The sequence below is a fragment of the Triticum dicoccoides genome, chromosome 7B, assembly GCF_002162155.2.
Source record: "Triticum dicoccoides isolate Atlit2015 ecotype Zavitan chromosome 7B, WEW_v2.0, whole genome shotgun sequence".
Lineage (NCBI taxonomy): Eukaryota > Viridiplantae > Streptophyta > Magnoliopsida > Poales > Poaceae > Triticum > Triticum dicoccoides.
In genome coordinates, this window is record NC_041393.1 from 308,203,942 (window position 1) to 308,216,816 (window position 12,875).

The following is a 12,875-nucleotide window of genomic DNA, read 5'->3' on the forward strand; positions in this document are numbered from 1 at the left end:
TAAAAATCCTACCGAGTGAAGAGCAAACCTCTCACTCGGGGGCTTAGCTGCAGCCCAGTGCTCGCCTAAGATATAAAAATCCTACCGAGTGAAGAGCAAACCTCTCACTCGGGGGCTTAGCTACAGCCCAGTGCTCGCCTAAGATATAAAAATCCTACCGAGTGGAGAGCAAACCTCTCACTTGGGGGCTTAGCTGCAGCCCAGTGCTCGCCTAAGATATAAAAATCCTACCGAGTGAAGAGCAAACCTCTCACTCGGGGGCTTAGCTGCAGCCCAGTGCTCGCCTAAGATATAAAAATCCTACCGAGTGAAGAGCAAACCTCTCACTCGGGGGCTTAGCTGCAGCCCAGTGCTCGCCTAAGTGGATTAAGGAATAAGTTGACTGCAGTGAGCGTCTTGCTTTGAACCTGCAAAAGACATTTCAAGCCAAAAGCAATCATATTCAAACATCAAATTCAAGTTCGGAACGATACCTAAAGGAACCGAAAGTGCTCAGGCGCTAAGCCTGTTAAGGTTTATCGGTTACAACTCCACTCGGCATACCGAGGCAAATTTAAAGCGTCGAGCTTAAAAGAAGTTTTTTACCCCTCCTGCGGAGGGCTGGAAGGTGCAACAAACTCATCAAGATCAATTCCATCTGCGATCCGAGTGGCAGCAGCAATGAAAGTTTCCATAAAGGACCTGAAGTCGTGTTTCTTGGTGTTGGCCACCCGGAGGGCCGCCAGCTTGTCTTCTCGCGCATCTTTGCAGTGGACTCGGGCCAGACACAGAGCAACATCTGCACCGCACCGAGCCGAGGACTTTTTCCACTCCTGCACTCGACCAGGGACCGTGTTCATGCGAGCCATCAGCGACTCGAGGTCGTGCTGGAGTGTCTCCCTGGGCCAGAGCGTTGAGTCGATGCGAGATGTGGCGACCTTCAGCCTTGCAAGATAGTCCACGACAGCTGCAACACGGGACTCCAGTCAGAAAACATTCATGGCAACTTCGTCGTTCACCGGAGAATTGACGGGGTCAAGGTTTGGTTCCAGCCGGCTAGTCTCTTCTTCAAAGTCTTGACAAAATTCTGCAAGGGCAATCACCGAGTCAAGGCAATGGTCGAATGGAAAAATCACAGTTGAAAATGATTGTTGAGCATAAAGGTTTACCTTCAAGCATAAGGAACAGCTTCTTGGCAAGACCACTCAGGAAGGCCTCCAGATCATTTTTCTTCCCAAGAGCAGCTTTCAGATTGGTATTTTCTTGTTCAAGCTTGGTGACTGAAGCTAACTTCTCGTCAGCAAGCTTGATCTTCTCAGCTAGTTCAAGGTCTTTTTTCTGTTGGGCCTCCGTCACCTTACCTGCAAGTTACAGCAAGATCAGATTTTGAAACAAATAAAGGGAAAAAGCAGTCATCGAGGTCTCACCAAACATACCTTTGGTCTCCTCCTTTGCCTTCGTCAGATTCTCCTGAGCCAGCTTCAAATCCAGCTCGAGCTGAATGTGCTTGTTTTCCAGCTCAGTGTAGCGAGCCGCAAGGTCACAGGATCTCTGCGAAGAATCAATCGACTAAATGTCAAAGATAATCCACTTCCGAGTGGAACAGGAAAAATCATGCGTTTCTAAGACTACAGCCGAATACAAGCATTCGACCGTAGTCTCGGGGACTACACCCAGTGGGTGCACTCAGCGTGCCCCCACTAATCCTATTGAAGACAGAGTCGACCAGTCGACCTCCTATTCTTTAAGACTGTAATCGACTGCAAGCAGTCGACCACAGTCTCGGGGACTACACCCAGTGGGTGCACTCAGCGTGCCCCCACCGGTTTGCGAAATCCATTCGCCATAGTCGAATGACGGAAAGACTGAACTTATAAAGCCTAAGGTCGATTGCCAGCAGTCGACCTTAGCCTTGGGGACTACACCCAGTGGGTGCACTCAGCGTGCCCCCACCGGTTTGCGAAATCCATTCGCCATAGTCGAATGATGGAAAGTCTGAACTTATAAAGCCTAAGGCCGACTACCAGCAGTCGACCTTAGCCTTGGGGACTACACCCAGCGGGTGCACTCAGCGTGCCCCCGCTAACACGGAGTTTAAATCGACACACCCAGTGGGTGATTACTATAAATTCTGGAAAGAAAAGTTTTTGATAGCATATCCTAACAGAACAAGCGGTGGTCGACTGACCTGAACGTTGCATTGAAGGGCGGAACTGGCGTCGTAAGCTGCCTGGCTCGCATCCCGGATGGTCTTCAACTGCTCCATCATGATCCCTGCCTGGCGTATCGCCTCTTTCGCGGTGCCAGCTTGGTCCTCTGGGACGTGGTGCGTCGTGAAGAGGGAGGGCTGCAGAGCACTCGTCAGTGGATCTGCGAAGGATACAGTGTGTCGAGTGGTGTTCTCTTCCTCCGCGACCAGAGTCTCAGGCACCGTCACATCCTGGGACACCCTGCCGGCAGACGCTTTCCTACTCCTTCTGTGCCTCAGCGGTTCCTCATCTTCATCATCATCAGGGAGAGTGATAACAACATTGGATGGAGCTACAGAAAAGAATCAGAATTAGAGATCATGAGTCAGTCAACTAGAAACGGTGTTAAGAGTATAGTACCAGGTTTTGAGGTTGCTGCGTCCTCCATCTCATGGTCGTCAGCCCGGGCTGAGGTCTCAGAAGTAGCAGCACTGCAACTCCAAAGAATCAGTCGACTAACTCCAGCGCCAACCAGAGATAAAGTTCGCACAAAACAAGAAGACTTAAGCAGCATGATTACCCTGATATGGTGGGGATGGACACCTTCATCTTCGGCAGGAGCTTGGTCGGCTTTGACGGGGCTGCCCTGGGCTGCTTCGACGCCTTTTCAGTCGGCGCCGGAGAGGTGGTCCGAGGGCGCTTGGTCGACTGTGTAACAGTCGCAACCCCCTTGCCACGTTCAGTCGCAGGGTCATGGACAAGCTTCGACCGCCTTTCCGAGCGCGGTGGTGCGACCTCCTGCTCCTCCTCTTCTTCGTCCTCATCATCATCATCATCGTCATCATCATCATCATCATCCTCAGCCGCGTCCGAGTCCCACTCCTCCTCCTGGCTCTCGCCCCCGCTCGCTTCTCCCTCCTCAGTCGGAGCCTGTGCTCCATTGGGCATCGAGTACAGCTCAGTGAGGACCTGATAGACATCAAGACAAAGATCAGTCGACCGATCGGCAGAGAAAACAAAAATAAATGTGACAAGAATACAATGGGAAGTGGAGTAGACATACCTTGTTTGGATCACTGCGGTGGTCGAGCGGAGGAATCCTTCTGGCTCCGCGAGGGTTATCCTTGTTCCCAGTAACGGCGGCCATCCACCTTTCCAGAGTGGCATCGTCGACTGCTTCTGGATTGACCCGAGTCACATCCTCAGTCCCGCAGTACAACCACATGCAATGGCTCCGGAACTGAAGAGGCTGGATACGACGCCTAAGAAAAACCTCCAGGAGATCCATACCCGTCACTCCCTCCCGAACCAACTGAACTACACGCTCCATCAGCATCTTCACGTTAGCTTTCTCCTCCGGAATCACCTTCAGAGAGGAGGGCTTGTTCACTCGGCCCATGGTGAACTGAGGGAGTCCACTCGACTGCCCCGGCGTCGGCTGATCCTGGCAGTAGAACCAGGTCGACTGCCAGCCTCTGACTGACTCAGGAAATGTCATGGCTGGGAAGGTGCTCTTGTTCCTCACCTGGATCCCCAGACCCCCACACATTTGGACAACTTGGGTTTTTTCGTCGCCTGGGCTTGCCTTCTTCACGGTCTGAGAGCGACACGTGAATATGTGCTTGAACAAGCCCCAATGCGGTCGACAACCCAGAAAACTCTCACACATGGACACAAACGCGGCAAGATAGGCGATAGAATTCGGGGTGAAGTGGTGGAGTTGCGCTCCAAAGAAGTTCAGGAAACCACGGAAGAAAACGCTCGGCGGCAAAGAAAATCCGCGGTCGACATGGGTAGCCAGAAGCACGCACTCACCCTCTTCCGGCTGGGGCTGCCACTCTTTCCTCGGAAGCCTTGCAGCTCCATGAGGGATCAGGCCCTCATTGGCCATGTCGAGGAGATCCGTCTCCGTGATGGTCGATTGGATCCAATCTCCCTGGACCCAGCCTTTCGGTAGGCGAGATCTAGACGAAGACCCGCCGTGACTGGTGGATCTCCCCTTCGCCTTCTCCGTCGCCGACGCCTTCTTCGCGCGTTCCAGCGCCGCCGTCTTCTCCTTGACCATGGCTGCCGGCGAGACGCGCGAGGAGAAGTTGTGCGGAGGCGAGAGCGAGCGCGTTGGGCGGAGACGAAGGGAGCAGAGAGAGAATGCTGAGGCACTGCTCAAAAAACCCTCACCGGGCGCGTTTATAAGATCCCTTCCGAGTGGATGACAGGTGGGCCCGGTCGATCTAATCATATCCTGAAACAATTGCGCGGACATGATACGTGGCGGAAAAAGCGGCGCGGGGATCGAGGCGTCTATGCCCTGTCCCGTCCGAGCGCCGCGGTCCGCCCCGCTTTGCGCGCTTCCCCAAATTTCATATCCCGCGGAATCTGCGAACGGCAGATCGGTCTGCCAGACGCGGGATTTCCTGCGATCCGTCGCTCGGAAATCGGTGAAGTCCAAAAGACCACTCGACGAAGGAAAAGAATGGATCGAGTCGACTGAAGAAAAGTTGTTCACTATCAACAAAGAGATTTTTTGGTTCAAAACAACGCACGACCAGTATGCGAAGGCTAATCAGAAACAGCATCAACTCCTTCATCACTCAAGCCTCAATCCATTCGGGGGCTAATGATGGAGTCATGTACCTAGGGTAGGGTCACAGACCTGATCTAAGTACCCTGCCCAAGGACACCCTTAGAAGAGATCACCTTCCAGTCGACCTACGAGGGACTCACTCGACTGACTTGAAGGACTCGACCACGAAGACTCACTCGACCACCAGAAGGTCAAGAGGCACTCTGCACTGCAACGGTCTGTAATTAAGTAGACTTTATGATAGTAAAGGCACTTTATGTGGGGCGTTACCAGTAACGCCCCGGACTTAATGTACCTTAAACCCTTCATTACGTGGATTTGCTGGGGTCCTGGCGCACTCTATATAAGCCACCCCCTCCACAGGCAGAAGGGTTTGGCACCCTGTAATCCATATACACATAATCCACTCGACCGCCTCCGGGCTCCGAGACGTAGGGCTTTTACTTCCTCCGAGAAGGGCCTGAACTCGTACATCTCTTGTGTTTACAACCTCTCCATAGCTAGGACCTTGCCTCTCCATACTTACCCCCCACTCTACAGTCAGACTTAGAACCACGACAGTCGCTACATAAGTATAGGCTATTTTTAGAGTCCGTATGTGTGGGGAAACAAGATATAGGGTTGGTTTCGGACCCCTCACCAAGGGCCACGAAATTCCCCCCCTCTTCCTCCATATATACAGCCCTTAGGGCACCCTTTAGACTTTGGGTTTTGTTTAGATTAAAAGTTCGCCATAGCTGTAACTTCGCATAATTCGTTTGTGTTCAACGACCAGACCAAGACGTTACAAAACCCCATCTTGATCAATAAAGCTTTTGTCTTATATTCGCAATATCCAGATTGCAGTCTCAGTTTCTTGCTTGTTTTTAGACCATTTGTAGACTTTTTCAAAAAAAATTGTTGCGGATCAAAAAAAGAGAGGAAAAGAAGTGCAAATAAAGAGAGAGAGAGAGAGAAAAATTCAGAGTGTGCTCCTCCCTTGATTACGTGCCGCGCCATGATTTTGTTAGTGTTCTAGGCTCGCGTCTCTAGCATGATCTAGCCTAGCACCAGCATAGTACCGTTGTTGAGCGTTTATTCAACTTTGCATCTCTGAATTGATTATTGCTGAGCCTTTTTGCTACCATATTTTAAGCCTTCCCAGCTCCACATACATCTACGTCGTGCATTTGACACCGCCTGGCCGTTGCTCTATCCAAGCTTTGTGAGTTTTGACTACAACGGTTGCCGATCACCACCTGCTGTTGGGTAAGAACTGGTAAGACTTTGAGATTCACTTGAAGGATTTGTGACACACCGCCATCACCACCACTTCCTAGTAGTCTGTAGGATCATATTCTTTTGTGTTTCTATTGCTGCTAACCATGGCAGGATCACAAGCCGATGAGACTAATTGGGAGAACATGACGAACAAACAACTACATGATAAATTTCAGCAAATGATGAGTCGACAGGTGCAAGATGTGCTAAACAGATTTGAAGAGACCATGGAGAAGATAGATGGCATTGCGAAGATGTTCGAAACAAAGCTCAATAAAAAGTTTAATGAATTGCTCATGCGTCTTCCACAACCACTGTCGGCTGCACCTGTCGCACCTCTACAACAACAACAACTACTACTACAACGGCGCCTTCCAAATCAAGTGGGACGAGCACAGCGCGTTCCAATTGAGCTTGGTCAAAATTCTGGTGCTGTTGTACCTATTGTTGATGCTTCTTTGGCTCCTGCTACTGCTGCTGCTGGTACCCAGGAGGATGTTGATTATGCGGGCGATTATGAGGATGATGTTGATCAAAATCAGAACTACGTGCAGCCACCAGCACCACCACTAGCAGGTCAACCTCAGGTATATAATCGCAATGGTAGGCCTGCACCACCACCTCAAGTACGAGATCATGACCATGTTCCTAAACTGAAATTGAATATTCCACCATCTGAGGGTAGATATGTTCCTGATATATATCTTACTTGGGAGTTAGAAACTGAACAACGTTTTACATGTTTACAATATCCCGAGGAGAGACGGGTTGTTGCTGCTGTTTGTGCTTTCACTAGTTTTGCATGTGTATGGTGGTCTGAACATTGTAGATTATATCCTATTCCAGCTACTTGGGCTGCTTTGAAAACTGCTATGTGCACTCGTTGGGTTCCACCATATTATCAACGAGAATTTCTTCAAAAATTGCAATGTTTAATACAAGCACAAAATTCTATAGAGGAATATTATCATGAACTACAAACTGGCATGATTAGATGTGGTATTGTTGAGGAGAATGAAGCTATGCTTGCATGTTTTATGGGCAGATTAAATAGAGAGATTCAGACCATTCTAGAGTATAAGGAGTATACTAATATCACTCGTTTATTCCATCTTGCTTGTAAAGCTGAACGTGAAGTGCATGATCGACAAGCATTGGAGCGAACTAACTATTCTGCAGGTCGACCTTACTCATGCACACCGCGTGGATATTCTACTTCCACTACACCAGCACCTCCATCAGGTGCCACCTCCAGCCGTGATACAAGAAAGCATGCACAACCACCACTATCTGCCAAGAGCGCACCTGTCGGGCCTGCATAGAGCTCTTCTAATTCCATGGAATCAACAGGGCACACAAGTGAAATTATTTGTCGTCATTGTAAGGGAAGAGGTCATTATGTGAGAGAATGCAAATCTCAGCGTGTGATGATTGCTACTGAGGATGGTGGGTATGAGTCCGCTAGTGACTATGATGAGGAGACTTTGGCTCTTATTACACGTGAAGAACATGGTGGAGGTGATTCTGATCATGAGACGCAATACATGGCTCCTGAAGACGCTGACAGGTATGAATGTTTAGTTTCTCAATGTGTTTTGAGTGTGCAGGTCACACAAGTTGAGCAAAATCAGAGGCATAATTTGTTCCATACAAAGGGATTTGTGAAGGAACGTTCTGTGCGCGTCATCATAGACGGAGGGAGCTGCAACAACTTGGCTAGCATGGAGATGGTGGAGAAGCTATCTCTCACCACAAGACCACATCCACATCCTTACTACATCGAATGGAACACTTTTGCATGAAGAAGACGGAGGATATACTTGCTACACATTTCTTTTGGCCAAAGATGAGACGGGATGTTGAGCGTTTTGTTGCTCGCTGCACTACATATCAAAATGCTAAGTCACGACTCAATCCTCATGGTTTATATATGCTTTTGCCTGTACCTAGTGTTCCTTGGGAGGATATAGCTATGGACTTTGTTTTAGGTTTACCTCAAACAAGGAAGGAGAGGGATAGCAGATTTGTTGTCGGGGATAGATTCTCGAAAATGGCACACTTTATACCATGTCATAAAAGCGATGATGTTGTTAATGTTGCTGATTTGTTCTTTCATGAAATTATTCGCTTGCATGGTGTGACAAATACTATTGTTTCAGATCGTGATACTAAATTTCTTAGCCACTTTTGGAGATGTTTATGGGCTAAGTTGGGGACTAAGCTGCTTTTTAGTACTACTTGTCACCCCCAAACTGATGGACAAAATGAAGTAGTCAATAGAACATTGTCTACTATGCTTAGGGCTGTTTTGAAGAATAATAAGAAAATGTGGGAAGAATGCTTGCCTCATATTGAATTTGCTTATAATCGTTCATTGCATTCTACTACTAAGATGTGCCCTTTTGAAATTGTGTATGGTTTTCTACTGCGTGCACCTATTGATTTGTTGCCTCTTCCATCTTCAGAGAAGGTTAATTTTGATGCTAAACAACATGCTGAATTGATCTTAAAAATGCATGAGTTAACTAAGGAAAACATAGATCCTATGAATGCTAAATATAAACTTGTTCGAGATAAGGGTAGAAAACATGTTGTCTTTGCACCTGGAGATCTTGTTTGGTTACATTTGCGTAAGGATAGGTTTCCTAATTTGCGCAAATCAAAGCTAATGCCACATGCTGATGGTCCTTTTAAGGTGTTAGAGAAAATAAATGATAATGCATATAAACTTGAGTTGCCTGCAGATTTGGGGTTAGTCCCACTTTTAACAATGCAGATTTGAAGCCTTATTTGGGTGAGGAAGATGAGCTTCCTTCGAGGACGACTTCATTTCAAGAAGAGGTGGATGACGAGAACATCAATACTATTGTTACACCCACATCCCCTACTGCTACATATACTGGACCAATTACTAGAGCTCGCGCAAGCCAATTAAATTATCAGGTACTTTTGTTTCTTGGTAATGATTCTAATGTTCATGAGAATATGATGCTGCCTAAATTGGATACATTTGTTTTGCTTACTAATGAAGGGCCTGACATGGATAAGAGGGATGAACACTGGAGCAAGACCAAGCATGGAGATGATGGCATGCGCAAGGGGAACAAGAACGGAGTTACAAGTGATGATTTCAGGACTTTGAAGCCACCATAATGTGTGCATGAAGCCTTAGACGAAATATACAAGATGCCACTTCATAAATTCCGTCCAGAGGCTATTCTAGGTGCTGCGTCATCTTTTTATTGGGCCAGGCCCATGTAATTTTGAAATACATAAGTATATGCTATTTTTAGAGTCGATATGTGTGGGGAAACAAGAGATAGGGGTGGTTTCAGACCCCTCCACCAAGGGCCATGAAATTCCCCCCTCTTCCTCCATATATGCAGCCCTTAGGGCACCGTTTAGACTTTGGGTTTTGTTTAGATTAAAAGTTCGCCATAGCTGCAACTTCACGTACTTCATTTGTGTTCAACGACCAGACCAAGACGTCACAGAACCCCATCTTGATCAATAAAGCTTTCATCTTATATTTGCAATATCCAGATTGCAATCTCAGTTTCTTGCTTGTTCTTCATTTGCTCGCAGGAAATAAACCCTCGTGGTCAGATTGATCGAGCTCCGGCGTGGTCAATAACCTCTCGGAGTTGGTTTAGCAATTGCTAAGGCGTGACGTCCTCGCACGTACGTATTCGGATCGTCATAGTCTACTACTCCGAAATGATAATCACCATCTCATCAAAAGACGGGACACCTTTGCCTCTATTAGTTCACGACCTCTTCGGAGAAGATCCCCCAAGGGATTCAAGACCCCTTCATGGGAAGACCCCCTCAAGACCTCCTCATGGAGATGAACTAGTTGCCACTTGTATCATCCTTTGTTGGATTCGGGCCGTGTATCTCTTTGTGTTTCGAGGATCTAGCACATGTGTAATCTAATCTTGTTTGTTTGAGTGATTCTCTCGTGTTTTCCCTCATGATTTCCCCTCGTGTTCTTTGTAGGATTACCTCCAATCATGAAAGATTGGGCCGCTAGGGTTCTACCTTACATCATCTTGGATCAGAGCAAGGTTAATCAAGAATTTGTAGCCCCTACCCCCTTGTTTTCTAGCCTAATTTTGTTGTGTTCTTCCCCAATTTTGAAAATCCCCACCAAAAATAGACCTAATGTTTTTTGTGATTTGTTGGTTTGATGATATGTTGTTGATTTTGATCCATGGATTTGATTGGTTTTGAGTGGATCTAACATCTCCCCAAGTTACCCCATCTTCCATCCATGAAATTTGCTCAATTTTGACCCCAAAACCCCCAAATTCCGCCCAAAATCGCATCCCGGAGCTCAAATCCCGTGTTGACCCTGATCGCCGGACATCCGACCTTTACCGGACGACCAGAACCCCTAACCCGAGCTGAAACAACGGATTTCTGAGCCCCACCGGACATCCGTCCATTACTGGACGTCCGACACCTATAGATATCAACTTCGACTGATTTTTGTTTTGTCCATAACTAATTCATCTGAACTCCGATATTGATGTTCTTTAGCTCGTTTTGAAGCTAATGACATCCCCCATCCCACAAAAATACTTCCAACATCATTGGATCCATCAAATTTTTGGAACTTTGGCATCTTTGCCTAGGGCTTTCACCACATCATCCGCTACACCACCACCGACTTCCGCAACCTAACCCTTTTTACTTGCCATAGCATTAGTGGTTGTTTGAGTAGCGATTCGAGTCTCCTAAGGTGTTTCGGCTACTTAGGGATGGTTGCTTCTTATTCAACCGCCACCACCACTTCTGCAACCCCAACTTAACCCAATTTTGTTTATGTTGTGAGTTGTGTCTCCTAAGGTGTTTCGGCTACTTAGGGACGGTGAATTCAACTCCGACACCGTGTATAGTCCACCACCATAACGTCCACTTCTCCATTGCCTACTACAAACCCAATCATTGCCTAGTGCAAAACACCACCGCTTTCTTCTACCATCATTTGACTTTTATCGTTGAGATTTTGAGTTGTGGTTTTTCCGTTTCCTAAGGTGTTTCGGCTAATTAGGAACGGGTCGACATCGACAACACCGCGTCTCATCATCGACATGGACGGTAACCTCGACGACACCATTGTATATTCCCCTTACCATTGCATTGTTAACCCCTAGCTCATTTTGTGTCACTTACCTATCGAGACTAGCCTTTGAGTATTGCCGGCAACGTTACTTGTGCACATTAGTGATCTACACCTTCCATTGCATACATACCATATCATATTGGTATCATCATATCATCTCTTGTGTCACAAGTTTGTTCCCGCGTATACACTATTGCTATCTTGGTTTGTGCATTGTGCAAAAGTGGTCGTATCAAAAAAAAGAATAAGCTTTTAATCAAAGAAAAAGAGTTAACAAAGGGCTTGTAAGAAATAGCCATTGCATCACAATATATCATATGGTATCATACTCGATCACCTTGGATCATCGAAAAAGTATAAGCTTTTAAGCAAAGAAAAAGAGTTAACAAAGAGCTTGTAAGAAACACCGGGAACCATACATACATAGCATACTTGGGATAGAAAGTTGCTACATTTTGCATCTTATAGGTTGTGCACAAGTGTCGTATCTGCCTATTGAGCAATTGTGCTAGCGTCTCTCTTGAGTTGTGCAACACGAGCATTTTTCGTGGATTCCACATTTTGTGCTCATTCCTTCGTTGCACGACCCATTCTATCTATTTGTGTGTGTGTGTTTCCGTGTGCCACATATTGCTATTGGTCTACTTGTTTCACTTGCGAATTTGTGAATCTCTTTCAACATTTTTGACTCTTGCTAACATTTTGCATCAAACTTTTGTGCCACTATCCTCATAGAGCTCCACCATAAGCCTTATTTGTGTAGGTGTGAGAAATTGACGAGATCGGTACCAATTGTGCTATTTCCTTGTTACATCATTGAATGATCATTGATCCATTTTCAACATCGGTCAAGGTACATTTGGTATAGTTCTCTCCTTTCTTCCGCTCATATTTGCTTGAGTCTTGTGATGGATAGGCAAGGCATTTCATCTCCGGTCTTCGACAACAACGACGGCATGAACAACTACATCACCAAATCATCACTCTTCGATCTACAACGACAAATGCAAGGTGCATAATCAAGATTGCGAGAATGCATCGACAACCTCGCCATCGACATACGACACTCCGAAACACATACATGAGACTACTTCGACAAGAAGCTTTCTGCACAAAAGGAGGAGGAAGATGCAAGGATGGAGGATATTCGGACCTTGTTGATCAACCGTTCTTCCCCTTCATCATCCTCAAGGCGGCGACGTTCAAGTCACAAGTCTTCGGAGCGCAAACACGATGCAAGTGCAAGTCTTCCACGTTCACATCTCCATGGCGACCATCATCAACATCGTCATGAAGGGCAAGTCACCTCCAAGCATCATGTGCACGACGACGACGAATGCCATCAATCTCAAGTACGACAATGACACCATCATCATGAAGATGCTCCACAAGCACAAACATACAAGTCCCAACAAGCACTACTTCACGCCAAGTCCAAGCTTCATGAGAAAAAGAGAAGACCGCGAGACGAGCACCACCAAGACGGAGCTATGGCTACACCATCCACTTCGGCATCTTCGCCAAGTGCTATCAAGGCATCTTCGCCTTTGGACGTACGACATCTTCGCCTACATCCCATAAGTCCGCCTACATCGACATCTTCAACAACAAGGCGACCACCTACAAGCGAGGGCGACACTTCCATCTTTGGAAGCCCCTCAAGGAAGATGGCCGAGCATGGGAAATTCCCTTTGGTCATGGAGATGAGCTACGAGGTGCCACATCATATGGGCCT